A 21168-nucleotide genomic window follows, 5' to 3' on the forward strand; every position below is an offset into this window, starting at 1 on the left:
ACAGTTGAGAAAATTTTGGAGAAAGAGCTTATCTTTCTACTCTTTGTAGTATTATTTAAACCAAGACTTGGCGCTATGATCGGGATTTTGAATTTTTGGAAAAAAAGCACTAGATACACTATTGTACCTTTGTTTCCTGTTGAAAAATGTAGCAGGAAAATCTCAATTTGTTTTTTCCTTGATTAAATTGAGAAAAAATGAATTTCCACATCAACAGACAACTTGGATGATGTTAACTTGTGTGACATGACTTGTGTCACCCCGTTTACTCAGTAAATTCGAGTTAGAGGAGTTAGAGTTTAGTTATGCATGTGTGTGATTGCTAATTTGTAGCAATCAAGGCCATTTATCCCAGGTTGTTTTAAGCTAAACTAGTTCCAATTGTTGGAGGAACTAGTGGAAGGTTAGTTAAGAAGTGAGACTTAAGTGAAACTCAGTGATCATTCTGTTAACTGATAAATAAGCCCTAAATAGCTAGTGCATGCAGAGAATTTGAGTTACCCAGTTGAGGTGGATATTCCAAGGTAGTGTAACATCAGTTGTAGACTAGTCTTGAGCGTACAAGTGTTGCATGCACTCAAATGATCATCCTAAGGAATTGCGCAAGTAAATTAGATAAATTTCCTAAATAATAGGGGCTAATTCCTCAAGGAACAATGCAAGGTGTTATCACAAAATCAGATACTGAAGGCTGCCAATCAGCAAGACTCTGTGTAACTGTTTCAAACCAGGCTTTAGACTAAGGCTTAGCCTCCCTAGTCTGAGAGGGCTCTCTCACAGATTATAAATATTGACTATTGACAAGAAAAGGTGACTAACTCTTATAAGACACATAAAAATATACTGGCTGGACAGAATTGCTTCCCATTGGGTTTATGGAGTCACTAATATCTCAGTTAAACAATAACATAATCCTTTCATAGAAATCAGGGCACTTTACATCTAATGTTCAAACATAACTCACATGAAACACAGTTTGCCTAGGCATACAGGAAGTCAGAGCATGATTCATGAGTTCTGAGTGATTATGCATAAACCAAACTGTAAAAGAACATTAAAGAGAATAAACCATCATACATTTGAACAATAAGATCTATTGTGAATCCTGAAAAGAAACAACCATCATTTGCATTACTGAAATCTGCTATACATAAACCAAACAGTCTTCTCCAAAAAACATCCAACCATTTGTCTATCTTTGTTTCAGCTATTTATAAAGTGCTTATTCTCTCTCATTCGAGCTTCCTCCTCCAGCATGAGGGGAGCTCGATGACTGCCTATGATGACACCTACTAACTTTTAACTAACTAATAATTACAGCTGATTAATAATTGACAGCGTTGGAATCATAAAACAATTAAAATTCTAATTCCACTAAATCTTCTAGACTTCTAAATTAAATAGGACTTAAACTCCATAACAGCCTTGATCTTCAATCCCCTTCATTCTCTGACATCTGGAATCTGGCTGAGATAGCTGTGATGAACCTTTAATGCTCCATGTTTGACTTTAATGACACATCTTCTCGGTTACCCTGAAACATAGGCCCCTGTTTGTCGGTCCTTGTCTCCCATCATTCTTCACAAATTAAGTAACATGTTCCCAGCCCTCTAATTCCTCAAAAACTACGAGCATCACCATATTCCCCAATGTGCTGGAAGCCTTGTTGATTGAACAGGTGTATAAACCAAAATCTCCGTTCATATTATCAAAATAGCTGCTCTGCATTTAAAATCACCACCTACAGCAGTTTCGTAGCGCGCTACGAAACTGCTGTGTGATTTAAAAAAAAACACAGTCTTCCTCTAAACTCCTCACAAAATTGAATAGCTGTTGTTGCCATTCTTCAGTTTCACCTTTGCCTGACTGACAACTTTGTTTCCATAGTTCCCCTTGATATGGGACTGGAAATCTTTAGCATCAATGCAATCATGATCAACATGCCTGTGTGAACGACAAGCAATGGGCCTTCTGCATCTTTCCCACATCCGGCAACTAAGCTGGCTAGCAAATTTAACTGCACATGGATAGTGAAAACTACACTGACATTTCTTAACTCGGCAACCCAAAGTAGCCCCAAATCTTCGACAAACTGGATCCTTGCAGAACACATTTCTCCCTCTTCTTACAACATTTACTAAACTTTCAAGTTGATCTCTTCCATCATCCTTTTCAAAAACCTCAGAGGACCAAAGACCACACATTCTGTGGACTTTGCCACTCCACTGATGCCCATCCCACCTTTTTGATACTTTTTTTTTTGTTCTTTTAATTCATTGACAGCTTCAGTTTTCTGTTATGGTCCTCTGTGCATTTGCAGTAGAACAAGCGATAACCACAGCACCAAGCATACCAGTCCCCATATATCAAGGATCGACCTTGTCCACATAGATCACACACTATACCAGAATCCCACAGCCGAGGTTTGGAATTTGCTAGCTCAATTAAAGCTTCAAAACGTGATCGGTCAAAATGCTTGCAATCTAGAGTGCTTGAAATTCCTTCACTACTACAAGCTGCTTCAACATTTCCACTCGCATTCACAGGGCACAAATTTATCTTTTTGTGTTTTCTTACATCTCTTAGAGATCCTTTATCAGCGTTATCAATATCAACTACTTGACTCTTCTCATTGTCCTTATGGCTAAAGGATTCCTCCTCAGATAAAGTTATATAGTTAGGTCCTCTTGAAGTAACACAATTTTGTAATTTATTGCCTTTATCATGAGATATCTCCTCTTGCACTGTGATATTAACACTGCTTCCAGATAGATTATTTTTTCCATGCAAGCCATGAAGAGAACTCTCTTCAAAGAATTCATCTTCAGAGTCGACAATTATGATGAGTGACCCAGATAATTCTTTCGTGCTCTCAAATTGAACACCTTGAGGGGCATTGCAATTAGCACCAATACCACAGTCGGAAGGACCAGAAGTACTAATAGCTCGTAAATAAGAATCTTCTGGACACAAATTTCTGTCTTTCTCATTGTAAGGAAATTTCGAGAGATGCAAAATCTTATCATCACCTTGATTTGGTGGAACAGCATGCCCAGTCACCAAGCTATTATCTGAGATGGCTGATATACCCAAATTACTCTGATGCAGTATTGTGCACCGTGGTTCTTTTGTAGGTGAATAATGGAAATTTGTAGTAGTACCAGAATCCATGTCTATATTCTTTTCCGGTAGATTCAAATTAGGTAGTGTTCTCGTTGCATTTGTTCCTTGCCTCGAAGAAAATTAATAAAGCGATTGTTGATAGTCTTGCTCTCTTGAATAATTTCCTCCTCGGCCAAGATGTCTTCAACTGTACATGTTTCTTTGTCCAAAATTGAATCCACCGCTGAAGGGGGCGAGAAACCAGTCATCCTCCAAAACATTTTTCCCAGCTTTCCTTCTTCGCTTGCTCTTCTTCAACACGATTAGCTGCCGCCAATGTCCCATAACTAAAGGAATTTCGAAAACTAAATCTATCCTTACCCTCAACCTCATTCTTATCCTTTTCCTTTTTTAAAATCGAAGTCGGTTCTCTTCATCTGCGATTTACATTGATGCCGTGCCACCAACAAACAGAATACTGCTAAACAATTCTCGACGTATATCCACGTCACACTTATTTATACTCTCAATAACCATCTGGGGAAGCCCGCGAAGTGAATGCCCTAAATTATCAAGCTTTTCCATATGAGGCAGTGTTTGAAGTAGGGGCGGGTTGAATATAAGATCAGGAAATTTGAATCTATCAGCTCCAAATTCTAATATCTGTGAGTATCTTTTATAACTTGCAGTTGTATTAGGAAAATCAAGATCTACAATTTGAAATTCTCCCGGTCGAGCCTCCTTTCTCTTGAATGAATATCGAGGCTTGACCAAAATCCCTTTACTCTCCAAAAACCTCATAAGGCAGTCAGTTAAAACCTCCCCGCCAATGGGAGAAGACACCACAGCCTTTTGAAGAACATAACCATCATGGACTGCAGCAACAGTTGTCGATCCACCACCACAGTCAACAACTAAAGAAGTGGGACGTCCTGAAGCAAAGGAAGTTAATACCGCATTCTTTGCTAAAAATAGGGCTGGCACCTTGTGACTTTCAAACATAAGCTCTGCTGCTCTCTCCCTTTGTTGTTGTGAATTAGAGGATGGTTCAAATAACAATATAGGATGCTCCTTTGGGTCAATAAGCAAGCGCTCCCGAAAAGCATGGTCCCATATGCTATCCACAACATCCCAATCAGCAACAACACCATCCTTCAAAGCTGGAATCACCTCCATAAAATCACGTCGGTAGCCCACAGCTTGAGAACCAACATACAATTTCCGCTTGGATTTGGACTTCTCAGAGTCTAGCTTGACATTCATTTTGGCATCTGAAGATTCTAAATCTCCTTCAACTTTGACTGCATCAGCCATCCCTGTTTGCTCAATAGATCCCACAACAGAAGGAAAAACTGCCTTTGGGGCATCTTCGCCTGCATAACCAGCTTTACACGTATGAGACCCCAGATCAAGAACTATAGCTGTGACTTCATCACCTCCATACATAGTGTCGAGCGCCTATAGATGAGATACACCTCAGCAGTTGTTTCAGCAGTATATAATTTCTAACCATCCCATCCCGCAATGTTTAACTTTGCATCCATTCGTTGATGAAGCTATGAAGATCCTTATGCATCAATTCTGTCACCAGACAGCACTACTCCTGTCTTTATCTACAAACGAGCTTAATGCCTGCAAAAGATTTGAGTGCAAAAGTTTAGACATTGCAGAAACCACCGCTTCCTTGAAATCACTGTCGCTGCTCTCATCTGCAGAACTCTGTACAATAGGCATGCTAGGATTTTGGCCTCCACTGAAAACTCGAACAAATCCCCAATTTCGTAGCACGCTACGAAACCACCTAAACATGTAGCGCTGCGAAACTGCTAAAGGATTTATGCGCTGCGAAAACACTTTGTCCTTAAGCTAGTCTGAGCAATTTTTGGAAACAGAATTTTCAGTGATAACACAAGGAAATATGAGCTCAAGCCGAGGCAAAATTTGACTAATTCTGGGTCAGAGACCTTCAGTGAGTAGAGAGATAGGTTATGCACTTGCAGGGTGTGCTCAATTGAGAAAATCAATTGTAATACATCTCTATTCATTTGATTAATGCAAGAAGGCATTAGGGTTTTTAGCAGATTTCTTTCCTCAGATAAAAATACATGTTGCATGTGTGCTATTTCTTCTTGAATATCTAATATTTTTGTCCTAAATTTTGAATTAATGTCCACAAAGCAATAGTGTAGGTTTGTGTCTTGTGCTATTGATTAAAACTCCACGAGAAGTTGCAAATATACAACCAAATTTCTATATGGTATCAGAGTTGGATTCACATTAGAGTAGGAAATTCAAAGTTGTTTCTCAGAGGTTTGAATTTGAATATCAGTGTAGTAGTATTTCTCCAGAGCTGAGAAGATGGCCTTCAATGGACTAAGGCTAGAGTATGCCATGGAAGGCACATCAAATTGTGTTGCATGGAAGGACCTCATGAAGGAAGTATTAGATGATAATGGATTGCTTGAATATGTCAAGACAAATATTCCAAGACCACTAGCAGCTGATGTTTAGGACCTTGGACAGTGGAATAAAGATGTAGCGAAGGCGAGGAGAATAATCTTGGAGGGAGTACAGGATCATATTGTCTTGAATATCCACAGAAAAGAAACTTCATCCATGATGTGGAAAGCACTGACATAATTGTTTGAGAATAGTAGTGACCATAGGAAGCTGGCACTCAAGGATAAACTTCGAAGTATCAAGATTCATAAGAATGACACTATACCACAATATCTGAGTAGGTTTGCACAATGTCATGATGAACTATGTGGGGTCAGTGTTACTATCCCTGAAGATGAATTGGTAAGCCTAGCCCTTCTGGTCCTTCCCAATAGCTGGCATAACTATCAAGATTTGGTGAACGAGAGGGAGAAACTGCCAAATTGGTAGTGCTTATGGTATGATTTGGTATAGGAGGAAATAAGGCAGAATACCAAAGATGTGACTTCATCCAAGGGCAAGGATGAAGAAAAATTTGCATTTGTTGGAAAGGAAAATAAGGGAAAAGGGAATAAATCCTAATCCAAACTAGATTCTAGTCAAGGGGGCAAGAAGAAATATTTGTCAAAAATTAAACGCTTCCATTATCATGAATTAGGGCACTATGCCACGAAGTGTCCACAAAAGAAAACAAGCAAGAATACCTTAGGAGGAGCAGTAGGTGAAGCTTTGGATTCATAGTTCGAGATTGACTTTACCATCATTGAATGCATGGATAACACAGTGATGGGGAGTGTGTGGTACTTGGACTCAGGTGCATCGTTCCACATGACAGGGTATAGAAACATTTTAGTGACCTGGAAGAAAAATATTTGCAGATTCACATCGATATGGGGGATGATGAAAGGTATAACGTGACTAGGATTGGTACAATCACCTTTTAGATGGAGTCGAGAACCCCCCTTAGGCTCAAGGATGTCATGTTCATTCCGGGACTAAAGAAATATCTCGTCTCTGTTGCAGTTTTGGAAGACGGTGGTTATGATGTGATTTTCAGAATAAGAAATGAATTCCTAAGACACATAGCCATGGGAGAGGTGAAGCAGATCGAGGTTCATGTGACTAACATGTACAATTTGGATGTAGAGGATTATGCTACATTGATCACAAAGGCGGAGAAGATGAAAAGTTGCGATGTCAGTGAACTTTGGCTTAGAAGAATTGGCAACTTGAATCATGGAACTCTGAAGATCATGTAATAGATAACCACAAGCCTCCCCAAGGAGCACTTGAGAAGCAAGATGCAAAGGATGTACCTTGGTTAAAGTACAGAAAATCCACATTCCATGAAAGGATCCACTCTGATGTCTGTGGACCTTTCTCGGCAACCTCCACTGCCAGACACAAATATTTTGTCATTTTTATTGATGACTTCTCACAAAAGTGTTGGATATTCTTCATGCAAAATAAATATGAGACATTCTTCAAGTTTGTAGAATTCAAGGCATTGGTTGAGAAAGAAACGAGAAAGAAGGTGAAGGTTCTTAGGAGCGATAATGGAGGTGAGTACATGTTGAATGTTTTTTTTTTTCAAAAGAAGGCATTCAACGAGAGTTGAAAACACCCCACAACCCATAGAAAAATGGGGTGGCTTAGAGAAAGAACCGAAGCATCGTGGGAGCATCAAGGGCAATGTTCCATGATCAAGGCCTACCACTGCAATTATGGGCCGAGGTATGCAACACAACAATATATTTGCAGAAACAAAGTCCTCATTAGATTTGAGCATGATTACACCAGAGGAGGCTTTCTAAGGGAGAAAGCCGGATATGTTAGACTTCAGGATTTTTGGAGCTTTATTTACTGCCTTGTTTCCAAAGAATCAATGTTAGAGTCGACAAAAAAATTGGGGATATTTGTGAAGGTAAATCCCCTCTACGGACGGATGCGATCCCTACTAGCCCAAATGGGGTCTAGCAACAATCAAACAACGTTAACACGCAGGTTCCTAATTGCAAATCAAAGACCGATGATGAGGGCCTACCTGGATTCCAACGCTAATATTTGTAGCAGAGTCGTCGCTCCCGTTCCTTTGCTCCGGCCGGTCACAATCCCCATGACCCTCGTGAATGGACACCTGCACATGCAAAGAACGACACAAATACAAGCATAAAATCCAATAGATGCAACTATATATCAGTCAGAAAGGATATAACTCAATCATCATTGCAAAAGACAATAAGAGTGGAACCATAATGATATTCGTCTATTATTGATAAACAAAGAAGAATACAACCATAGTTCTGACGTCAAATCCTTCTTTGGCTGGGTGATCAGCAACACATGCCTTGCAAAGCTTGTTGGGAATGGGGAACAAGCCTCTCTCTCCTTGGTAACTTGGATAAGAATCTCCTCACTTAAGATTTAGCCTCATGGGAATGAATAAGGCTCCTTGTAGCATGAACTTGGCAATTCTTAGACTTTGAGACTTAGAATTTGGAACTTGGAGACTAACTTGTCAAAGGCAAAAGGACAAGCTTTTATAGATAGAGGAGAAGGAGTTAGGGCCATCCACAAGATTCATGGGATTGGCTTTATCACTAAGAAGCTTCCATGAGAGGTGGAGAACTACTTCCCTTCTATGGAGATTCGAAGCCCAACTGAACTAACTCAAGATGGAATCAGTTCATGAATAGGTTAGGAAGAACCTTCGTAAGTTTGTTTGTTAAAAAATCTACCCAACTGGGCTGGCGCGAGTGCGACTCTGAGAAAGAGCGCCAGCTGGCGCGCCCTCTTTGGAGGATTTCCCCCATTGGCGCGAGTAATACACAGTGAACCCGCGCCAATGGAAAAAGGGCTATTTTTATGGGTATTTTGCAGAAGGTGTCTTCAGGGCATATGAAGTACATACTCAAGGGGATACAAAGAAAATGTTTTCAGGTTATGTCACTTCCCACAGGTCCCAGAATAAGTCCTCCAAGGTGCGGGAGAAGGGGTAACAAGGACAGTGACAAATTACTGTGTAATAGAGTCGACAAAAAAATTGGGGATATTTATGGGTTACACAGAAACTCCCCACAACTACTGTGTGGACTTGTCACCCCTCAGAATGACAGTTGTGCGAAGGTATGTAAAATTTGATGAAGATAAAGATATGTGGTGCTCTCTTGAGAGGGAGCTTAAGATCCCATCGGAAGAGGAGCTTTTAGCTCCAAAGGAGGAACCTCAGGAAGTTGTGGAGCAACCAAAAATTGAGGAGAAGAGAGTGGACACAACCACTCAAGAAAAACCATCTAGAGAAGGTAGGAAACAGACTAGGGAAGCTGAGGGACTTGTGCAGGATGCGAGGGAGAATGCGGGTTCTCCTTCAAACTAGCATAGGCAAAGAAGGTCACTAGATCAATACACTTTCTACATGGCTCTGATCGCTGAGCTTGTAGAGACCAATCCATCCTATTTCGAGGAAGCAGTAGAGAAACCTGTATGGGTTGATGCGATGGCGGAGGAATACGAATCCATTATAAAGAACAGTGTTTGGGAAGTGGTCCCAAGACCAACAGACAAATCAGTTGGGGGTTTGAGATGGATCTTCAAGGTAAAGCATGCAATTAAAAAAAGCATAGAAAATTACAAGGCCAAATTTGTGACCAAGGGGTACTCTCAAGTTGAGGGGATTGAATATGAGGATACTTTTGCTCCTATAGAAAGGTACTCATCCATTAGATCAATTCTTGCTCTGGCTACACAGATGGGGTGGAAGATCCACCAAATGGATGTAAAAACAACATTCCTCAATGGAGTTATTGAGGAGGAGGTGTACATTGAGAAACCAAAAGGCTTTGGTACTTTTGATCGAGAGTCTCATGTGTGCAAACTCAAGCGAGCATTGTACGGTCTCAAGCAAGCACCCCGTGCATGGTACACAGGGATCGATAGCTATCTCTCCGGTTTGGTTTCACCAAAAGTGAAGCGGATGCAAACCTATACCATATCTTGGTAGAAGGTAATTTTTTATTATTGTCTTATATGTTGATTATTTTATTTTAACTAGTGATCAACATCTTATCAGATCTTGCAAGGAGGACCTTGCAAGAGAATTTTAAATCAAGGACATGGGTCTCATGCACTACTTCCTCATATTGGAATTATGGAAAGGTGATGGGGATTTGTTTGCCCCTCAGGGAAAGTATGCGAACGAGATACGTCAGAAGTTCCGCATGGACAATTGTAAACCCATGTAGACACCTCTAGTGACCAACTAGAGGAAAGAGGATGCCACTTCAGGTGAAAAAGTGGATGTTATTGTTTACCGATAGTTGGTGGATTCACTAACATATCTTGTGAACACACGCCCATATATGTGCTATGCAGTCAACCAACTAAGCCAAGCTATGGTTATGCCAACTAAATTATTTTGGAGGGAAACTAAGCATGTTCTACCATACCTCAGAGGTACTACCTAATTTGGACTATGGTACAGACAGACAAAGGGACTTAATATATGTGGCTTCATAGATGAAGATTGGGCATGGATTCCATCAGACCAAAATAGTACATCAGTGTTGGGTCCATAACTATTTCTTGGTACACCATGAAGCAAATATTTGTGGCACTTAGCTCGACAGAAGCAAAATACATGGCTGCCAGTGAAGCAACATGTGAGGTGATATGGATGAGAAAGATACTTGTTGGAATGTTTGTTCATATGATGGATCCAACTGTGATCTACTATGATAATCATATTTGTATCAATATCTCTAAAAATCATGTTTTTCACGATCGATCCAAGCATATAGATATATGGTATCACCATTTACGGGACTGTGTGCAAAAGCAGATAATGTTGTTGTAGTACATTTTGACAGAGGAACAAAATGCTAACATTTTGACAAAGGACTTGTCAAGAGGGAAGTTACAATTCCACATGTGCAGGATAGGGGTGGTTGATAATCCCAAGCCTGATTGAGAGGGAGTGTTGCAAAATGAAGCAATAAATTTTCAATTTGATTTTGCCTTGATTAAATTGAGAAAAATTGAATTTCCACATCAACATAGAAATTGTATGATGTTAACTTGTGTTACATGGCTTGTGTCACCCAATTTAGTCAGTAAATTCAAGTTGGAGGAGTTATAGTTTAGTTTTGCACGTGTTATTTCTAATTTGTAGAAATTGAGGTTAGTTATCTCAGGTTGCTTTCAATTAAACTAGTTCCAACTGTTGGAGGAACTAGTGGAAGGTCAGTTAAGCAGTGGGACTTCAGTGAAACTCAGTGATGATCCAGTTAACTGATCAATCATACCTAAATAAATAATGCATGCAGAGAAATCGAGTTACCCAATTGAGGTGGAGATTCCAAGGTAGTGTAACATCAGTTGTAGAATAGTCTTGAGTGCACAAGTGTTGCATATAGTTAGATGACCAACCTAAGGAATTTTGCAATTCAATTAGAGGAATTTCCTAAATAATAGGGGCTAATTCCTCAAGGAACAATGCAAGGAAATAGGATCTCAAGCCAAGACAAAGTTTGTCTAAGTCTGGGTCAGAGGCCTTCATTGAGCAGAGAGATAGGTTATGCACTTGCAGGGTGTGCTTAGTTGAGCAAAGTAGTTGTAATACATAACTATTCATTTGATTAATGCAAGCATGCATTGGAGTTTTTAGTAGATTGTTTTCCCTAGATAAAAGTACATGTTGCATGTGTGTTATTTCTTCTTGCATGTCTGATATTTTTGTCCTAAATTCTGAATTAATGTCTGCAGAGCAGTAAAGTAGGTTTGTGTCTTGTGATTTTGATTAAAACTTCATGAGAAGATGCATATCTACAACCTAATTTCTACATGGTATCAGAGCTGGATTCACGTTAAAGCAAGAAATTTGAAGTTGTTTCTCAGAGGCTCAAATTTGAAGATCAGCGTAGTAGGATTTCTTCAGATCTGAGAAGATGACCTTCAATGGGCTAAGGCTAGAGTATGCCTTGGAAGGAACCTCAAATTTTGTTGCATGGAAGGACCACATGGAGGAAGTATTGGATGAAAATGGATTGTTTGAATATGTCAAGACAAATATTCCAAGACCACCAACTGCTAATGTCCAGGACCTTGACAGTGGAAGAAATATGTAGCCAAGGTGAGGAGAATAATCTTGGAGGGAGTACAAGATCGTATTATCTCAAATCTCCATGGAAAATAAACTTCGCTCATGATGTGGAAAGAACTGATAGAATTGTTTGAGAATAGTAGTGACCACAAGAAGCTGGTGCTCAAGGATAAACTTCGAAGTATCAAGATGCAGAAGAATGGCATTATACTACAATATTTGAGTAGGTTAACATAATATTGTGATGAACTGGGTGGGGTCGATGTTATCGTCCTTGAAGATGACTTGGTAATCCTAGCCCTTCTAAGCCTTCCCAAGAGTTGGCATAGCTATCAGGGTTCAATGAATGTGAGGGAGAAACTACCAAATTGGGAGCGCTTATGGTCTGATTTGGTATAGGAGGAAATAAGGCGAAATACCATAGACAACTCTTCATCCAAGGGTGAGGATGAAGAAAAAATTACATTAGCTAGAAAGGAAAAGAAGGGAAAAGGGTATAAATCCCAATCCAAACTAGAATCCAGTCAAGTGGGCAAGAATAAATATTTGTCAAAAATTAAATGCTTCCATTATCATGAATTTAGGAAATAGGCCACGAAGTGTCCACATAAGAAGACAAGCAAGAAGAACTCAAGAGGAGCAACAAGTAAAGGTTTGGCTTCACAGTTGGAGCTTGACTTTACCCTCATTGCATGCATAGCCATCATAGTGATGTGGAGTGTGTGGCACTTGGACTCAGGTGCATCGTTCCACATGACAGGGTGTAGAGACTTTTTCAATGACCTAAAGGAAAAATATTTGGAGATGCATATCTAGATGGGGGATGAGAGAAGGTATAGCGGGACCGAGATTGGTACAGTTACCTTTCATAAGGAATCAGGATCCCCCGTCAGGCTCAAGGATGTCATGTTTGTTTGGGGCCTAAAGAAAAATCTCATCTCTATTGCATTTTTGGAAGATCATGGTTATGATGCGATCTTTAGCAAAGGAAAGACATTCCTGAGACACATAGTCATGGGACAGGTGAAGTAGAATTAGGTTTGTGTGGATAGCTTATACAAGCTAGATGTGGATGATTGTGTTGCATTGAGCACAAAGGTAGAGAAAATGAAAGGCACTGTGTTAGTGAACTTTGACATAGAATACTTGGTCATTTACATCATGGCACTCTGAAGATCACGCAACGGATAACCACAAGCCTCCCTAAAGGAGCACTTGAGAAACAGGATGTATGCAAAGGATGTACCTTAGGGAAGTACATAAAATCCACATTCCATGATTGGGACAAAAAAGCACATACAATCCTTGAAAGGATCCACTTTGATGTTTGTGGACCTTTCACGACAACCTCCACTGCTAGACACAAATATTTTGTCATTTTTATTGATGACTTCCCACGGAAGTGTTGGATCTTCTTAACGCGGAAGAAATATGAGACATTCTCCAAGTTTGTAGAATTCAATGCACTAATTGAGAAAGAAATGAGAAAGAAGGTGAAGGCTCTCAGGAGCGATAATGGAGGTGAGTACATGTTGAATGAATTTAAAAATTTCTCTGAAAAAAGAAGGCACTCGATGAAAGTTGACAACACCCCACAACCCACAATAGAATGGAGTGGCTAAGAGAAAGAACTGAAGCATTGTGGGAGAAATGAGGGTGATGTTACATGATCAAGGCCTACCTCTGAATTTGTGGGATGAAGCATGAAACACAACATTTTATTTGTAGAACCGGAGTCCTCATCGGATTTTTGGCATGATTACACCGAAGGAGGATTTCTCAGGGAGAAATATGATTGTGTTGCAATTTAGGATTTTTGGAGCCTCTGTTTACTACTATGTTTCCAAAGAGTCAAGGAAGAAGCTAGATCCAACAACAAAATTGGGGGTATTTATGGGTTACACAAAAACTCCCCACAACTACCATGTGTTACTTTCCGTCCCTCAGAATGACTGTTGTGTGAAGGGATGTACAATTTGATGAAAAAAAAGTGATGTGGTGCTCTCTTGAGAGGGAGATTCAGATCCCACTAGAAAAGGAGATTTTAGCTCCAAAGGAGGAGCCTCAGGAAGTTGTGGAGTAACCACAAATTTAGGAGTATAGAGTGGAGACAACCACTCAAGCAGAACCATCCATAAAAGGAAGGAAAAGGACTGGGGAAGCTGAGAATTTTGTTTAGGATGAGAGGGAGAATGCAGGTGCTCCTTCAAATCAATGTAGGCAGAGAAGGTCACTAGATCGGTACACAAGCTACATGGATCTAATGATTGAGATTGCAGAGATTCAACCATCCTCTTTCGAGCAAGTACTAGAGAAACCTATATGGGTTGATGTGATGGTGGAGGAATATGAATCCATTATAAAGAACAATGTTTGGGAAGTGGTCCCAATACCAGTAAACATTTCAATTGTGGGTTCGAGATGGATCTTCAAGGTAAAGCTTGCAACATACAGAAGCATAGAAAAGTAGAAGGTCATATTTTTAGCCAAGGGGTACTCTCAAGTTGATGGGATTGACTATGAGGAGACCTTAACTCCTGTAGCAAGGTACTCATCCATTGGATCAATTCTTGCTTTGCTTGCACAAATGGGGTGGATTTATTTAGGAGGAGGTGTACATCGAGCAACCAGAAGGCTTCGATACTTTTGATCGACAATCTCATGTGTGTAGACTCAATTAAGCGTTGTATGGTCTCAAGCAAGCATCTCGTGCATGGCACACCAGGATCTATAGTTTTCTCATCGGTTTGGGCTTCACCAAAAGTGAAGTGGATGCAAACCTCTATCATATCTTGGTAGAAGGTAATTTTTTTATTATTTTCTTATATGTTGATGATTTGATTTTAACTGGTGATAAGAATTTGATCAAATATTGCAAGCAGAACCTTGCAAGAGAGTTTGAAGTGAAGGACATGCGTCTACTTACTCGAATTGGAAGTATGGCAAAGGTGATGTGGAATTGTTTGTCTCTCAGCGCAAGTATGCCAATGAGATACTTCATAGGTTTTGCATGGACAATTGCAAACCCATGGAGACACCTCTAGTGACCAACTAGCGGAAAGAGGATGCCACTTCAGGTGAGGAAGTGGATTCTATTGTTTACTGGTAGTTGGGGGGTTCACTAATGTATCTTGTGAACACATGACCAAATATGTGATATGAAGTCAACCAGCTAAGCCAAGCTATGGTTAGGCCAACCAAATTATTTTGGAGGGCAACTAGGCATGTTCTATGGTACCTAAGAGGCACTACCTAGTTTGGACTATGGTAAAAATGGACATAAGGAGCGAAGCTATGTGGCTTCAAAGATGCATATTGGGTAGGGATTCCATCAGACAGAAAGAAAGAATCAAGTAGAATTTTCAATGTTGGGCCCGTAACGGTTTCTTGGTGTATCTGGAAGCAAAGATCTGTGGCACTCATTTCGGAAGAAGAATAATACATAGCTGCCAATCAAGCAAAGTGTGAGGCAATCTGGATGAGAAAGATACTTGTTGGATTATTTGGTTAGATAATGGATACAACTTTGATTTACTGTGATAATTAGAGTTGCATGAAGCTCTCTAAAAATCTTGTTTTTCGCGATCGATCCTAGCATATAGATATCTAGTATCACCATTTATGGGACTGTGTAGAGGCAGATAATGTTGTTATAATACATTCCGACAGAGGAACAAGATGCTGACATTTTCATAAAGGCCTTATCAAGAGGTAAGTGTGAGTTCCACATGTGCAAGATAGGGGTGGTTTATAATCCCTTTATTTCAAAGAGGGAGTGTTGAAATATGCAGCAAGAAATTCTCAATTTGATTTTACCTTGATTAAATTGAGAAAATTTGAATTCCACATCAACATAAAACTTGGATGATGTTAAGTTGTGTAACATAGCTTGTGTCACCTAGTTTATTCAGTAAATTTGAGTTGGAGGAGTTAGATTTTAGTTCTGCATGTGCGATTACTAATTTGTAGCAATCAAGGTCAATTATCTTAGGTGGTTTTCAATTAAAGTAGTTCCAACTGTTGGAGGAACTAATGGACGTCAATTAAGCAGTGGGACTTTAGTCAAACTTAGTGCTCATCTAGCTAACTAATAAATCAACCCTAAATATCTAGTGCATGTATAGAATTTGAGTTACCTAATTGAGGTGGAGATTCCAAGGTAGTGTAACATCAGTTGTAGACTAGTCTTGAGTGTATAGGTGTTGCATGCAGTCAGATGACCAACCTAAGGAATTGGACAATTAAATTAGAGGAAATTCCTAAATAATAGGGGCTAATTCCTCAAGGAACAATGCAAGGAAATAGGAGCTCAAGCTGAGGCAAAATTTGACTAAGTCTGGGTTAGAGTCCCTCAATGAGCAGAGAGATAGGTTCTGCACTTGCAGGGTATGCTCACTTGAGAAAAAAATCGTAATACATCTCTATTCATTGGATTAATGCAAGCATGCATTGGGGTTTTTATCAGATTTATTTCCCCATATAAAAATACATGTTGCATGTGTGTTATTTCTTCTTGCATGCTTGATATTTTTGTCCTAAGTTGTGAATTAATGTCCGCAAAGAAGTAGAGTAGGTTTGTGTCTTGTGATTTTGATTAAAACTTCACGAGCAGTTTCAAATCTACAACCTAATTAGACCAAGACTTGGCCCTGTGATCGATATTTTGAATTTTTGAAAAGAAAGCACTGGATACACTACTATACCTTTGTTTCCTTAATATAAAACTGAACCATTCGCTATTTCATGTTTCAACAAAGCAAAACAATTTCGGTACTATTTTTGTAATTTTTTCTTCTCTTTCTTTCATTGAAATTGATAGTATATTTTTATGTTTTAAAGATTAAGTAATTTGGTAGATTATTATTGATTTGTTATCTTATTCATCGTAAAGCATAAAAATACGAGAATTGTATGTGAATGCTACAAATGAATTAATTCTTTTAACTATTTAAATGAATTAATCATTTCATTTCCAGTTTGATTTTATTTAAAAAAATAGCAAGAAATATACATTCCTTGTCATTTGGTTATTATTTTTTTCACATATCAAATGCTATCTAGGTTACATTAGTAATATATATACTTTATATATAATTAGTTACTTTATTTATTGCCATCAAATTATAGATTTATCTTTTTGAATCTCTCATTCATTATTATTAGCTTAGTTATATTATAAGATTCCAGATGTAGGAGAAAATCACAAAGGGTAACTAGACCCACTGAGCCATCTAAAATTACCATTGAAAACAAAAAAGAGTCTGATTGGGCCTCTGACCAGGTAATTTCTCAAATGTTGATTGTGGTCAAATTTTCCCATCAGCATAACCTGACATTGGTTTCACTTTCTAATCTATACAAACTCTACAATTCAATGTAAACCTCCACTATTGGATTGATTGTTAAGCACATAAAACCCCTTATTGAGGCCCAAATATTGAGTTATTACATTTATATTTTTTTTTATATTATTAGGTTTATCCTTTCATTATGATCGCACCCTTTGTCTCCTATATGCATACCAAGGAGACTTAGTCTTAGGATCATCTCATATTTTATGTTAGAAATAATACTGAGGGGGGGGTGAATCGGTATTTACAGTTCAATATTTTTTCATTTCCCAAACAGATTTATATACACTACTTCTATGAAGTGAACTTGCGTGTACATGCTACTATGATTAGAGAAACCAGCGTATACCCAAAGAACTTATGATTTATTCAATTTATCACGTGTTGAACCTTAATCAGTGCATCAATAACTTGTTAAACGATGCAGTAAAAACATAATAAACCATCGCACATAAGCAACACACATGAACACCAAGATTTAAGGTGGAAACCCAATGTGGGAGAAAAACCACCTGCTGCTGTTGTCTCTGTTTACAATCTTGTACTAGTGTAGAATCATACCAATATGTAGGCACCCACCCACAGAAGGCTACAACCTTCTCTCATTTTCTAGCTTCTACTGGAAGGGAGCTACAACCCCCTAGCTCTTGTACTAGCCAATGTGTTTACTAGTACATAGGTGCCAACCTATAGAAGGCTATGACCTTCTCTCTTCCACCAGGGACCACGTTTCATAAATTTTCAGACTGGATGCTCCTGGTACACAACAATACAAATGAAGGCCTTGCTTCATCAAATTTTCTTACTAGACCCATCAGAACTTTCAAACTGCATCAACCAGTAATTGGTTAATCTGAACAGTCAGATCACTATTACCAGAACACTGTGCTGAACCCAGAAACCTGCATCATCATGTAGAACAAGCTATAACCTAAAAAATCATGCATCAGAATGTATACGCTACTTTACTGAACCCAACCTGCGTATATACGCTACTTCCTTTAACCAAACCTGTGTATACCTTCAAAACTACTGAAACATAAAACTTCTTAATCAAGTCCGAACCAACCAGCAATATACTAAACATCTATTGTCAATTTACAGAGCTTTACACAGGAAGTAGTAGGGATAACCCTTCTCAATTAGACAATCAATCAATCAGATACCAAACTCCTTATGCATTCAATTTTACATTCATATCTAATAATACTTCATTGATAGACAACCGTAAAATAGTAGAACTAATCAGATAGATCAGTCATTTATGAAGAATATGCCTTTGTATACGCTACTTGGAAGAGTAGAACTTGTGTGTATATGAACTTTTACCGAGGCAAACCAGCGTATAGATTGGAAAATATTAACTCACAACTTTGCTGCTATTTCATACTTTAGGCAAACCTAGATCATGACATTTAAATAATAAAATAGGTGTACACAATTAGATCTAGCCCAACCAATATCAGATCATTCAATGATAAGTCATTTAAGGTCTCATGATCTTGATCCAACATTGAATTCAAGGTGCACAAAATATTTTAGATCAAATCACAAACATAGCCCCTACAACATAAAATATACTTCAAATAGAAGTATTCCTGAGAAACCCTTCCACTTGCACACCGTGGCCTTTTGATCTTCTCCTCCTTATATAATTTTTAGCCTTTCTCAATACCTTGGACCAAAACCACTTAGGACCCATGGTATTCTTGGACGAGATCAAATAGTCATTACTCTGCTTAATATTGTGGGCTAATACCATGGTATTGACCCCTAGTATTGTTTACTCTTGAATTTCCTTGATTTTCCAACATATACACGCTTTTCTTCTCGTGAAAGTGTGTGTATATGTATACGCTCTTTTTGTTCTGTGAACCAGCGTGTATACGTTGTTTTGACTAAGTGGACCTACGTATACATCTTAAATTGCTTTACACTGTCCTTTTCCTTCAAATTCTTTATTCTGATCAGTAGCCCTCAGTTCCATCTTCCCATTCTTTTGTACCAATGCCTTGTTACCTCTGAATAGACCTGTTACCCTGAGAGTTTCCTTTTATCAAAACTGAAATGACATGTGAGTGAGTTGCCATCAAGGACAACACTTGTATCATAATGCCAACATTTTCTTTTGTATTGAATTCATTGTAAAGGGAGGTTCCCCCTCGAACTAGATTGTATTAATTAACTTTTTATCATTTTTAAGGAACTTGGATCATTATATTTTACATTATACCTCTTTATGATAACTTTTACAGAAAGCATCTAACATGAGGCGTGTCTCTTTGAACCGAAATCCCTAAAGCATTCTTTCAATATGGAAAGGAAAGTTTAAAGTAAAAATATTAGTAGAAGATGGCCACTAATAACTATAGATAACATAATGCCCCCTCTCCTATCCTCACTCCACTGACAAGATTGACACCTTAACGCATGGATGAAAGAAGAGCTAAGCGACTGTGTTTCAATTGTTACAACAAGTAAAATAAGGGCCATAAATGCAGAAATTATTCTACGTAGACTTGAAAGAGGAAGAAGATCAAGAATTGGTATCATCACAAGATATAGATCTAGAAGATACTACTCCAACATTGTCTTGTATTGAATTTGCCAGCATCAATACTCCATAAAGCCTCAATATAGAAGGATACATCAAAAGGCAAAAAGGTAATAGTGTTGATTGATTTAGGTAGTACCCTTAAATCATCAATTACAAATTGGAAAAACTTCTCAATTGATTTGTATTTCCAACAAAAGAATTTCAAGTAATGATTCTATATGGAGGTACCATTCATTATTCAAGAAGTTCCATAATATTAAGTTGAATATGGGGGAGTATTTATTGGGTATCCCAATGATTGAAATCTAAATGGATGGTGTGAATGTTGTATTAGGGATCCAATGGTTATAATCATTCAGAATAATGGCCCTTTATTTTCATGATATTTCCATAATATTTCCTTAGAATGCAAGGAAATTGATCTTAGAGGTATCCAGGGGGAACCCTTTAAAATGATGAGCTCTAATAGCCTGGAAAAATTTCTCAAGAAAGGAATGCAATGGTGTAATTGCACTATTTTGCTCATTAGATGTTTAAACATCTATATCCTCTACTCCATTGGATCTCAAAAAAGTTATCAAAAATCATTCCAAGGTATTTAGAGAGATGCATAAGGTTCTTCAACCTGCTTGAGATCTTGACCATGTTATTCATTTGCAACCTAGAAGTCCATCACCTAACATTTGTACTTACAAGTATTTATATGCATAGAAGTGTGAGATTAAGTATCTAAGTGAAGAAATGTTAGAATTTGTCATCATTCAACCTAGCCAAAGTTCTTTCTCTTCACCAGTGGCGATGGTCACAAAAAAATATGGTTCATGGTATATGTGTATATATTATAGACAACCCAACAAAATGAGCATAAACATTAATTTTTTTATTCCCTTCGTGGATGAATTAATAGATGAATCACATGGAGATGTTTTCTTTGCTAGTTTGGCTCGCCATTTGGGAAATCATCAAATCATAATGAAGAAATAATACATTCCCAAAATATCCTTTAGAACACACGGAGATCATGATGAGTTTTTGGTTATGCCATTTGAACTTACTAATGCACCTTCAACATTTCAAAGCTTGATTAATTACATTTTCAAACCCACCCTTAGAAAATTTATCTTACTTTTTTTGATGGCATACTGATCTATATAAAATCTTGGGAAGATCTATATCAAGTTGATAACATCTTACCCATGCGATGTAGAATAGAAAATGATAATATATTATGTTAAGGACTCCTTGCGTGAAGGTCATTGAATCCAAACCCCACAAGTACAAAAAAGTCAACCATGTTAAGGGTTAGTGTGGCATAGGTTGAGCATGAACCCCAAGTGATTTTGATGGCTTATATTCGCTTAGGTCACGATTTCTTAGCCAAAGGATAGTCTCGCAAATCATGGACAAACTAGCAAGCAAAAATAATCATGTTGACAAAGTATTAAAACTATTATAAGAGCAACATCTATATATAAAACCTTCCAAGTGTGTCTTTGGGATTAAATAAGTTTGAATAATTGGGTCATATTTTATCTCATGAGGGTGTTAAAGTGGACTTTAACAAAATTAAAGCTATGATGAAATGATCGATCCCCAAGTTCATTAAGAAACTGAGAAGACTC

General features: G+C 38.2%; 1 pseudogene; it reads right to left on the bottom strand.

Moving 5' to 3' along the window:
* Window positions 1-3546: 3546 nt before the first annotated feature.
* LOC149234764 (actin-related protein 4 pseudogene) lies at window positions 3547-4548 on the bottom strand (annotated as a pseudogene).
* Between the last annotated feature and the right edge of the window lie 16620 nt (window positions 4549-21168).

Source organism: Pinus tabuliformis, chromosome 8 (assembly GCF_031772625.1).
Source record: "Pinus tabuliformis cultivar Carrire ecotype Pingquan chromosome 8, CPIR1, whole genome shotgun sequence".
Taxonomy (NCBI): Eukaryota; Viridiplantae; Streptophyta; class Pinopsida; order Pinales; family Pinaceae; genus Pinus; species Pinus tabuliformis.